Source organism: Maniola jurtina, chromosome 21, assembly GCF_905333055.1.
Source record: "Maniola jurtina chromosome 21, ilManJurt1.1, whole genome shotgun sequence".
NCBI lineage: Eukaryota > Metazoa > Arthropoda > Insecta > Lepidoptera > Nymphalidae > Maniola > Maniola jurtina.
Window position 1 is genome coordinate 9,454,164 of NC_060049.1, and position 13,184 is coordinate 9,467,347.

Below are 13,184 nucleotides of genomic sequence, written 5' to 3' on the forward strand. Positions count from 1 at the left end.
AAATACCTACGGCAGGCATAATACATTGAGGTTACATAAAACTATGTTATAAGTAGGTAGATATTGAATTTCTGCTTAACAACAACTTAACGAAGCATTTTTTTTTTGCATTATTCTCATTGCATTTAATACTATATCAGGATATGGTTTCATACGGTTGAAGTGTACTTGAAACACTGGTCGGTAGGTGTGTAGGTAGGCAAGGCACATGTTCTTTCAACATGGACTGGTTTCTTTGACAACTAAATTTAGACCAAGTTTACGAGTTCACTTTAAGTTGATTAACCTTAGACGTGTGCCCTTGACTATATACTTCTTTATACGACTAGTTTTTGCTCAAATCGTTTATATTAATGACTTATTACTACTACTAGTATACCTGTAGCTTTTTCGAGACCTTGAAAATAGTTTTTTTTTTTGTTTTCATCATTTTATTCAAGTAAATATCTACCTACCTAATATTTAAATCTCACATATCCTTTTTTACATATACCTAGTTATACTAGCTGATGCCCGCGTATTCGTTCGCGTAGATAAAGGTTTTTAAAAATCCCGTGGGGACTCGTTGATTTTCCGGGGTAAAATGTAGCCTATGTGTTAATCCATGGTATAATCTATCTTTATGTCAAATTTGAGCCAAATCCGTCCAGTAATTTTTGCGAGAAAGAGTAACAAACATACACACTTACACACAAACTTTCGCCTTTATAATATTAGTGTGATAGTGTCAATGACTTTCTAAGGATAGTGTGATAAGGTGTGATTAGTGTGATATCAATATATTATGATATCATATATTCCTTTCAAATTATAATTTCATAATCCTACAAAATACATGCAATTTTATTAGCTACTTACTTTTTGTTTACATATACCTACATACTTAAATGAAATAAAAACGTTAAGTGTGAGTCGGACACGCTCACGAAGGGTTCTGTACAATTGTACAAGAAATAATACGTACTTTTTAATTATTTTTTGATGTAACTTCAAATTCCAGGTTCTTGGTTTTTTCCCTTTACTTGTAGGTACTATCAGACATTACTACCTGCCAAATTTTATGATTCTTGGGCAACGGGAAGTATCTAGCCTATGGTATTGATTCCCTTGATTCTGTCTGTCTGTCAGACAAAAGTGATTCTACAAGTGTACCTTTTTTTTACGAACGGAGACGGAACCCTAGAAATTGTAGGTCAAGTGAAATAAAACGCCTTTATGATTGCATTATTTGTTCAGTAAGTAGGTACGTAGTGTACGTATATTGTGTAATACATATTCGGCGAGCAAGTTTAATCCAATTCGGTCGTTCATTTGTTCACATGTTATACGAGAACCTTCAGTGTGTTCTTAGGGAAGCCTTTTAGAGAAATTGCCTTCCGATTTGTAAGCTTACGAGGTTATTTTTGGTCCTTAAATACCTACCTCTTTTTACGATATTATTTTTCACACGAATGCCCAAAAAAAGAAGATTCCATCGTAACTTCTAAATGCCTGAACAGATTTCGATGTATGAGGTATCGTTATTTTCCTTACATCTTCCCGAATGACAGTGGCTAATTAAGTTTAAGAAAAAAAATGTGAAAGGGCAAGGAAACTTTAAGAACCGTTGATTTTATTTAAAAAAAAATGGATTTCGATCTCTTTGTATATTCAAAGAATTCATAAGTAAGTATGATAAATATGTAGACATTATTGTAAATAATATACATTTTGAAATTCGTCACTTTAAAATACCTAAGTAATTTGATATATTAATTTTGAAATAATAAATAAATAGGATTTCTCCATTACGAAATTTTATCGATTAGGTAGGTAAGTACATATGTACATACTTGTATGAATAAATATCAATTTTAATTTATTTCGTAATCATTGCGAAATTAGTAGGTACCTACACTCATTATTCACGCGCTCTTATCAGTTATCACATTTGAGTGTACCTATTTTTAGGGTTCCGTACCTCAAAAGGAAATGCTGAACCCTTATAGGATCACTTTGTTGTCTGTCTGTCTGCCTGTCTGTCCGTCCGTCCGTCGTGTCTGTCAAGAAAAGCTATGGGGTACTTCCCGTTGACCTAGAATTATGAAAGGCAGGTAGTTAGCTTTTATAGCACAAGTAAACGAGTAAATCCGAAAACCGTTAATTTGTGGTTCCATCACAGAAAAAAAATTAAAATGCGTTTCAATTTTCAAAGTAAGTTAATTTGACCAAGTGGGGTTTCATATGAAAGGGTTTCACCTGTACATTCTAAAACAAATTTTTATTTATTTTTATGCATAGTAGTTTTTGATTTATCGTGCAAAATGTTGAAAAAAATATCCAGTACGGAACCCTCAGTGCGCAAGTCTGACTCGCACTTGGCCGGTTTTTTCCCCATAGCTCGTGTTGTTTCCAGGTATACAATATCTTAATAATATGAGTAGGTAGGTTAAATGTGTCGTCCCAGAACTTGCCGGAATCAACTAATTGTTTCGGCCGTCGACTTGTAAACAGACAGATTCTCGGAAAATTCTATGTACCTACCTAATCACGTACTTAGTCATGTGACGGACATATGCCGGCCCCCTTGTTATATTATATACCTACGTGATGTACCTAACTAATTATTCAAATAATAATTTACTTAAACGTAAATATACAGAAGTTCTAGTCAAAATATTTTATGCACAATTGGTATATATTCTTCATAGCAAGCCTCAATAGCTCAACGGTTATAGGAGCGGACTGAATTCCTAATGGTCGGCGGTTCAAACCCCATCCGTTGCACTATTGTCGTACCCACTCCTGGCACAAGCTTTACGCTTAATTGGAGGGGAAAGGGGAATATTAGTCATGATTGGCATGGCTAATATTATTAGTAAAAAAAAAACGTAAATACATATATAAAAAAGCTCTAGTGAACTCAAGTCAAAATATTTTATTCACAATTGTTCACTTTATAATACACTTTGTCTAGTTTGGAACAAAAAATTAAAAAGCATGCACAGAAGCTAGGCTTCATGTACACTGGCAGGCATATAAGTAGGTACAATCACTATTTAGCTGAAAGAAACAAGTTTTTCCTTCATTCTGTAAAGTTGTCAAAATTGTGAAAGCATGGGGTGCCAGTTCAGGCTAAGGCCCATGAAAACATAATAAAGGTAAGGTGTGTTCGTTTAACAACCCGCATTCTACCTGATGGATTGCAACAAAAATAAGAAGGGACAATACCACCCCAGCTATGCCTTAACCCTAACACGACAGGTAGAGCCTTCTACGAAGCAAACAAAGTAATTTTTGCAGGTGAGAAAAATATTTATTGATTAGGAAACAAAGGAAACGCTTTCCTTCGGACCGCATTACAACTTTGGCGTCGAGGGAACAAAGAAAATAATGAATAAAAATTACACTTTTCAGGTTAGGGTGTGGGAATATTTCGCACCACGGCTGTGGTTATTGTTTTATTATTTAACTGTTACAATAGGAGCAACTGTTAATTTCTGTTAGTATGACTAATAACTAGGTATACTGTTATTTTAAAAACTTAGTTTTTCACGTTTTTCATTGCAATAGTTTTGCATATTTTACCTAATAGACTATTAGGTAGGTACTTTACGAAATGACACTTTTGTGAGTGTGGTGTATTTGGGAACCCACCGCATTATTATCTCACAATTATCTCAAGAAATTTTCCACAAATTAAATTGAGATTGATCAAAATTCGTAAACACGGTAAAATATAACGGCCATTTATTATTAAGTAGGTATAGCTTTATTTTCCACACACTGTTATTATTACATTATTTTTTAATATTTTAATCATCTTTGGCGTGCGGCCCCCTGCGGGTATAAGCCTCCTCCATCCTTTTCCAGGCCTCCCTGTTGTTTGTGAGTTCCATCCAGTTTTTTCCAGCCATGGCAATGACGTCGTCCTCCCATTTTTTCCTCTGCCTTCCTACTCTCCTTTTGCCCTTACAACCTAAATAAATCCGGCGAATCTCCTGTCAATAACGGCCATTTAATAATATAAAATTTATTTAAACATATTTTCGGCTAACCAAATCCACGCTGACCAAGCTCATCTTATCCCTCTGAGTATAAACTTTTCATATCATTAAAAAAAATTCAAATCCGCGATCACAGAGCTTTCAGAATTGGTGGCTCCCGGACTATTACAATCTGTCATTCACTCATTCCCACCATTAGGGCACGGTACACGGTGGTCCGGCTACAATGGTACGGCACTTAGCGCGACGCGGAAGCGGTACGCTGTACCTCACGGTCATAAATCAAATCGAACCTAACGACTAACTAAAATCTGAATACCAAATCTCGAATGTCTCTGTGATAAGGGTGTGACGATTGAATGAACTGAGCGGCAAGCGATTGTGGTATGTTAAGTAAATAGAATGCAAACATGTATAGTTAATTCTGGCTTTGAAACATAACTGTCAATCTGTTCTCTTACCGGTTCTGAATACAGATTCCTCTAAGAATCTAATAAATATAACTCAAAATTTAAAAATCCCCGACACAAAACCTCTATAAGAAAACTAGAAAAGAGCTGATAACTTTCATACGGCTGAACCGATTTTCTTCGATTTTAGCTAAGAACACTCTCGATCAATCAATAAAAACTAAATTAAAATCGGTCCATTCGTTTAGGAGCTACGATGCCACAGACAGATACACAGATACACACGTCAAACTTATAACACCACTCTTTTTGGGTCGGGAGTTAAAAATTGACCACCGTGAACGTTGTTAGCAAATTTTGCTAGACCAGACCAACTGCAAAGATACGCCAAGTCCATACATATATGCCGAGTGCGAGGATTGTGGCGTGGGGCTCATGTTTTTGAAAAATCGCTTCTATAACCGCTCCGCTTACGCAATGGAGTCTCTGTCTAAACAGGGGACGTTCGGTGTAATAACTATCACAGCAATCAAGGTAGAAAGCTTGCATAATTCCCTATTTCATTTCACCAACGGTAGGTATAGCTAACTTCCTAACTAAATAATTAATTAATTGAGATGTATGGATCTAGATGGAATAATTAATTAATAAATAGTTCGATAGTAGATAATAATTATATGAAACTTTTTTTGCATGTAGCTTTCTTATTGATAACGCGCACTGCGCAGTCGACAAGTTTAGTAAAGGCATTCTGAATGAGTGATTATCACATTAATTTGACCATTCAAAAGTATTTTAATTACAAGTGTAAATTAAAAATTTATAACACCCCCGACAAGTGACGGTTACAGTAACTAGAAAAGAGCTGATAACTTTCAAACGGCTGAACTGATTTTCTTGGATTATAGCTAAGAACAATCTCGATCAAGCCACCTTTCAAACGAAAAAAAACTAAATTAAAATCGGTTCATTAGTTTAGGAGCTACGATGCCACAGACAGATACACACGTCAAAGTTATAACACCTCTCTTTTTGGGTCAGGGGTTAAAAACAATTTATGAAGAGAACTTTATTTGAATTAACAAGTGTAAATTAAAAATTTATAACACCCCCGACAAGTGAAGGTTACAGTAAAAGACCGAAAATACCTGATAACTTTCAAACGGCTGAACTGATTTTCTTGGACTAAATTCCACGCCTACGATCTAAAGTACCTGAGTTTTCCAAAACATCATTTTCAAATAAATAATTATGTATTTAGGCAACGTCCATCTCGACAGCTTGACATTTGTCAATTGACATAATATTATGAACCTAACGGTTATGTAACCTTCTTTTCTACAAGAAAACTAGAAAAGAGCTGATAACTCTTAAACGGCTGAACCAATTTTTTTGGATTATAGCTAAGAACACTCTCGATCAAGCCACCTTTCAAACAAAAAAAACTAAATTAAAATCGGTTCATTCGTTTAGGCGCTACGATGCCACAGACAGATACACAGATACACAGATACACAGATACACAGATACACAGATACACAGATACACAGACACACAGATACACAGATACACAGATACACGCGTCAAACTTATAACACCCCTCTTTTTGGGTCGGGGGTTAAAAAATAAAAGATAACATTAATAAACTGGGTTAGAAAAAAGTAAATCGACCAGAAGGTTTAAAGTAAATCGAGCGATTTACTTTAAACTTTCTGGTCGTAACATCGACTAGCGAACAGTTTATTTAATAACCGGCATCTAAAGAATTCTCTTTCATTTTTATTGATTTTTATTAATCGATATCTGTACGACACTAATACCTAACAAAAGACAGAGATTCAATATGGCGGCGCTAGGGCGCGAAAAAAGCCCCATTACTCATAGCAGGCATTCCTCAGGGCTGCCACTCGCTATTAATAATAGAATTAATTACTTTCATTTCTTCGCGTAAAGAGCTTGTCGACTTTGGTTGCCAAAGCATAAGCGATGAGCGGGGGTTTATTTTATTTCTGCTGTAAATTATTTCTTCCGACGAAATGTTCGTTCGAGTGTTTTCTTGTAGTCAACCAAAAATACGTTGACTTGAAAGGATTTTGGCACTTTTTGGACTCATATCGGTTGCTAGGCAACCCCGTTAAATTAGTTTAGGAAAAATTGTTGATACATTGTGGTCTTTGGTATACGTATCTTGCTTTTTGATGAATTTTAGCCAATATCGTTAATGCTAGGCGTAATTGTAATTTTTTTTATCGACAGTTAGTTTTCTAGTTCTAGTATTTTTCTAGAGAACTCTATTGTCTTGGATAAGAAGTCGCCTATATTACTTTCCAAGTCTTTGAAACTATATCTGAGAAAAAAAATCATGTCGATCAGTTGTTCAATTTCGGCAAGATTGAAACAAACCAACAAAAAACACACTTTCCTATTTATAATTTCCTTTAAAACTTGCTTTGTTTAATGTCTAGATTTCTTTCATTCTCGTGTCGCTTGTACCACTTGGGAGCGCACAAATGGCTACTGGTGGCAGTTACGGAAATGTCATCTTGACAAGTATTGATTTTTGATGTGTCGTGACGACACACTTTATCGGCGCTGCAGTGGAATAATGCAATTATGTCTAACCTATAGCGACACGTAATCGGGTTACCGGTTGTGTCATGTGTGTGATTTTTATATTAAAGTAGGTGATTTGATGTGGAAATTGTATGTAATTATTGTTGCGGTGTGTGCACTTGCTTGCAGATAGGAGTATTGCTAGTTGTTTTTGATGCCTTGCCTAAGTAATAGTATTTTTAACCCCCGACCCAAAAAGAGGGGTGTTATAAGTTTGACGTGTGTATCTGTGTATCTGTGTATCTGTCTGTGGCATCGTAGCGCCTAAACGAATGAACCGATTTTAATTTACTTTTTTTTGTTTGAAAGGTGGCTTGATCGAGAGTGTTCTTAGCTATAATCCAAAAAAATTGGTTCAGCCGTTTAAAAGTTATCAGCTATTTTCTAGTTTTCTTGTAGAAAAGAAGGTTAGATAACCCTTAGGTTCATAATATTCAAGTGTCAATTGACAAATGTCAAGCTGTCAAGATGGACGTTGCCTAGATATACATAATTATTTATTTGAAAATGATTTGTCGGGGGTGTTGAAAATTTTTAATTTACACTTGTAAAGACAGCGATCTAGCATCTACGGCACAGCGATCTAGCTTGTTTTCATTTGTGGTTGTATTCTTATGCATCTGTAATAGACAACCCTACACAGGTTGTTTAGAATTTTTTGGTCATCAACATATGGAAACAATTGGTGTTTATGAAAAGAAAACTAAAATCTAAATCACATAACTTGATGTAAAACTTCGCGTCGTAAAACTTAAGCTGAACTTAACACTAAAAAAATATTCGGTAACTTAAAAGAAAAGTTTAATCTACGAATAAATTATTCTACAACGTGAATTTAAGTAGATTAAAGTTTAAATATAGTTAGAGGGAAGGCCCCAGCCAGTTTGAACTTTGTTAGGTTAACCCACATTTGACGCCGTGTGCAGTTAACCCGATTATAAAATAGATTATACTAAAAATTAGTTTACTGTGTTAGGGCGCGCACACTAGCAACTTTTGTTTGACTAACAGTTTCGTCTGAGACATAAAGTTGATAAGACCCATTACGCATGGTCGATGGCATTCCGAACCAGTGGTAAATTATCTGACGATTCAAAAGCACTTGTAAAAGTTTATTTGAATAAAAATCTATTCTATTCTATTTGGTGTGGTAGCAGTCAAGAGCATGCCTATTTCTCAATTCAAAATACCCCTGAAATAGGAAAGTTTCGCCCCAATTACTATTAACGAGGTCGCCCTTACAGATTTAAAACAATCAGATGTAGGTCAAAATCTGTGTTATACTAATAAAAAGGTTCTTGCAGAACACGAAGAAGACATAATTGCTCAAAGGAATATCATAGTGCAAAAAATGTTTATAAATAAACGCCCCAACATTCCGAAAAAAGGAACTTTCGCATCTACAAAGAAACTATTTAATAAAGTCCTGAATTTCTCATAAACCAAGACAAATTTCTGAAGACGTGTTTAAATTTAATTCGTAATAATTCTAAGGCCGCCTACATACTAGACGATGTTTGCACAACTTTATTGTTACTTGTCTAGTACGTGCGCAATCATATCAAATATGTTACTCCATTCCAATATCACCCGCTTAGTAACAGATTATGAAATATATTGCTATTAAGTATAATAAGTTGTTTCGTACTCATTTTGAAACATTAAAGACCGAATTAATGCTTAAAATATAGTAGTGCCTAGATAAAATACTTAGTGTATTGTTTCTACGTTAAGCTCACAAATCTTACTACAGTAAAAAGTAAAAAATCTCCATTGACAAAGTTTTGAGTGATAGATGGTCCGCAATTGGACACAATATGGCTCTCGTAGACCACATTCAGAGTCCTCTGCTACTGGAGAAAATTCCATTGCCGTAATACCATAAAACCTTTACGAAGTATAGCGAGTTTTTCACAATAAAAAATACGTTACTCATCTGCATAATATTCAGTAAGCTCAGTAAATATTATTTATCCACAAACGTGTATAAATTAAAACCCAAGAAAAACTATTTAATAAGGCAGTTTATACACCGAGCATTAGTTATGCGACATTGTTCAACGATTTAGTGTCTTTTGCATAATTAACTTTTATGCTGTGTATAATAAAGTTTAAGACCCCATATCCATGTCTTAACCGTTAGAACTATTACACTATTATTCCTGTCACCCCAAAACGTGAGAAGTGTCCCCCTCAAATCTTTTCACACGGTCAGGTGACTTTTTCTAGTTCCAAACAAAAGATTTTCTAGTTCCAAGTAACTCCCTGCGTTTATTGATAACGGTTTCATATTAAACACGAAACCTTTGTCAACGACTTCATCACTCTTTATCATACAACAATGGTTTTTATACAACGAGAAATAAGAATACGGGTCCTTAGATCTTTATGTGAATATAAAATTCTTAAGTAAAAAGCGCTATTAACAAGTTTTGCCCATTACCCGAATGGAGTTTATGAAGTAAAAGTAAATTAAGTTTTGAGCTTTCTTTAACGTCTTTCTAGGGTCATATTTTTAAAAATACGGGATTTGGAGTCGGCGGGTGTAGAATGCCTTAAATTGTCGATTTTCGTTTTTAATCTTGTTGGTATAATCTTCTTTCAAACTCAAAGCGTTCATTCAAAACTAGCGACCCGCCCCACTTTCGCACGGATAGGCTATTACAATTTTCTTTCTTTACTTTTTTGAAAACAAAATAAAGCCTATGTTACTCAAGATTATTGTAGCTACTGGTGAAAGAATTTTCAAAATCGGTTCAGTAGTTCCATAGATTACCACGTACAAATAAACTTACAAACTTTACCTCTTAATAATATTAGTAGGTATAGACTAGCTGATGCCCGCGACTTCGTCCGCGTAGATTTAGATTGGTTAAAATTCCGTGGGAACTCTTAAATTTTCCGAGATACAAAGCAGTCTATATCACTCTCCAGGTCTTTAACTAATACCCATTACCTATGCAAAAACCTATTACCTATTTCCTTTTATTTATATTGTTACAACTTTCTGGTACAAATAAATAAATAAAAAAAAAATGTCGATCCGTTACTCCATTGCAACGTCATTGAAGGACAAACCAATAAACCAACAAACAAACACACTTTCATATTTATAACTAGGGGATGCCCGCAGTTTCGCCCGCGTGGATTTTGATTTTTTTAAATCCCGTAGGAATTCTTTGATTTTCCGGGATAAAAAGTAGCCTATATATAACCCAAGTCTGTACCAAACATTACAATCGGTTGAGCGGTTGGGCCGTGAAAACGTAGCAGACAGACAGACAGACAGACAGACATACTTTCGCATGTATAATATTAAGTATGGATATGGGTATTGATAGGTTTTTATTTTTATTCATTTACAAGTTAGCTCTTGAATGTAATCTCACCTGGTGGTATGTGATGATGCAGTCGTAAGATCAAAGCGGGTAACCTGAAAGGGGTACGGTAGATTTTATTAAATCCATATCCCATTGGTTTCAACACGGCATCGTACCGGAACGCTAAACCGCTTGGCGGTACGGAAGTAACTAGCCACGGCCGAAGCCTCCCAGCAGAAAATTTCAGTGAGAAACTATTTGTTTACCTTTTCAGTAAGCTAAAGATAACTAAAGTATCGCTTATCTGCTAAGCTGTAACTTGACATCGAAAACCTTTATTTTGAACGTTTCGAGATAGGAAAACCTTTGGAAACGTGTTTTTAATCTAAATTTACCCAAATTATAAGCTTAATTCCTAAAGGGCACAGTCGATAGCGTTGTTTAGATTTTAATTGAGGGCCCGTATCTTACCCGAACTCGGTTTCATCGCTTTACGAAATGAAACCAACGGTCCTTTGAAGCCGGGTAAAACAGCTGTTCAACAAGTTTTCTTTGATTTCGAACCCATGTAATTAAAATTAAAAAGATCGGAAAGGGATTATAAAGTACTTAGGTAATACTTAGTACTCATCCAACGGACAACAAGTGATTATTTGATATGCAGGCAATATTTTGGGTTCCGTAGGTAGGTACCCGAAGGGCGACAACGGGACCCTACGCTTTCCGTACGTCCGTCCGTCAGCGGACTGTATCTCGTACACCTTAATAATTAGTAATTAGGGAGGTGAATTTTTCAAAGAATGTGTATTTCTATTGCCGCTATAACAACAAATAATAAAAATGTATGGTAGGTACGGAACCTTTCCTGTGCAAGTTCGACTCGCACTTGACCGATATTTTTTTAAAGTGTAAACATGACTACGTACATCGGTCTAGTGATGAATTAGTTATCAAACTAATACAAAGAATTCAAAATATATAATTGAATGTGCAGATTTCGTTGACAGTTTTTTTATCAGTGCTCAAAAGTCATTAGGTCCAACTGTAGAAAATAAGTTATCACCTTTATAACTTAATTCAGACGAACGGTGGAAGTGCCAAGATAAATTGACACTCAGCGCCTCGCTTCGCCTTCCAGTTATTAAGGCCCCAGCGTTAAGATAGTCGATGTAATCAGAGACAGAGGCGCAAATGAGCCTGTTGGCTACGGATTAGGTACTTTGTATTATAGGGGTGTCATTAGCTTATTTTTTTAATCAACGTACCTACTAAAAATGCCTTATTCTCTAACTAGATGATGCCCGCAGCTTCGCCCGCGTGGATTAGGTTCTTAAAAATCCCGTGGGAACTTTTGATTTTCCAGGACAAAAGTAGCCTATCCGTAGGTAATAGCCCATCCCCGGGATGCAAAGTATTTCTGTACGTCATAAAAACATTTAAACGGATGATCGTTTAAAAATCCCGTGGGATCACCAGGATTCAGTAATGCAATTCCTTACAGCATCAGGGTTGAGGAGTTGGGTCCTCGAGGTCAACGACAAAGTCTTTACTTAGTATAGATACCTTCAATATCAATTTATTACTGCCAGTTTCTAAATTCCATCAGCTTTGGTGGTCAGGTCCCCTGCATCATCAGGATTCCTCAATCCTGATGATGCAGGGATATTCCAACTCCTCAGTTGGAATCCAAATTTTTATGGAAGAATGTTTCTCTTTCGTTTAAAAAAAAATTATCCATACTTTTAAAGTTACTTTACAAACTTGTTGAAGAATAAAGAATTTATATCTACTTATTAACTTTTTATCTACTTTTAATATCACAAAGAAAATACTTCGGCAAATCTCACATCATATTACCGACTTCAAAAACAAAGGCCGAAATATAAATTTTATACAGTTTGATTGCTTTTGTTGTGCCCCGTAAGTAAATTGGTAAAGTTGCTAAGTGTATTATAACTTTGTTTGCCTTCTCAAAATGTGTAGTGAAAGAATAGGAGAAATATTATTACAAATACAAACATATGATTCCCTGGAGATTTCAACTTTTTATGTCGACGAAATGATTTGGAGATTTTTAGCCCCCGACCCAAAAAGACGGGTGTTATAAGTTTGACGTATGTATCTGTGTATCTGTTTGTGGCATCGTAGCTCCTAAACTAATGAACCGATTTTAATTTAGTTTTTTTGTTTGAAAAGTGGCTTGATCGAGAGTGTTCTTAGCTATCATCCAAGAAAATCGGTTCAGCCGTTTGAAAGTTATCAGTTCTTTTCTAGTTACTGTAAACTGCACCTGTCGGGGCGTTATAAATTTTTAGTTTACACTTGTTTCTATACATCGGTTTCATAGGTTTTCCCCTTGGTGCTATTTATAAATTAATCCATGCGGATGGAGTCGCGGGCATCATACTCGTTATTCTAGTAAATAAATAAATTAAGGTGGATGCGACGGGTCTGCCCGCGAAATTCAAATTTAATTTGGTTTTTCGCAATTTATAAACTAATACGACAACATGGCAGTATCATCCTCACAGGTTTATATAAAAGTCTATACTTGGAAGGGTCCAGTTTAAGAAATTAGCTCTAGTATCGACTATAACTCACAAATTAGTCGATGCTAGAGCTAATTTCTTAAACTGGACCCTTCAAAATTTCACTTCAATAGGGTCCCGTTCGAGTACGGAACTCTAAAAACATAACTACTTAAGTGACAAATTAACAAGACCAAAGAAGAATAATATTTTTGGACAAACATGAATCGCGTTAGTCACGTCACAACTCACAGATGAAAGATAAAACATGGCGGCCAGTATTTAAATCGTGCTTCGTAAACCGTCGGCGACTTCCCGCCGAAAACC

General features: G+C 35.5%; 2 protein-coding genes across 8 annotated transcripts in view; one reads left to right on the forward strand and one right to left on the reverse strand.

Annotated features, from left to right (window-relative positions):
• The window catches only part of LOC123876145 (brain tumor protein), a 235,012-nt gene that overhangs the window by 149,729 nt on the left and 72,099 nt on the right, over positions 1-13,184 (forward strand). The gene's annotated exons all lie outside the window — the stretch shown is intronic.
• Positions 1-13,184, reverse strand: part of LOC123876161 (myb/SANT-like DNA-binding domain-containing protein 3) — a 268,506-nt gene that overhangs the window by 84,337 nt on the left and 170,985 nt on the right. The window lies entirely within an intron of this gene.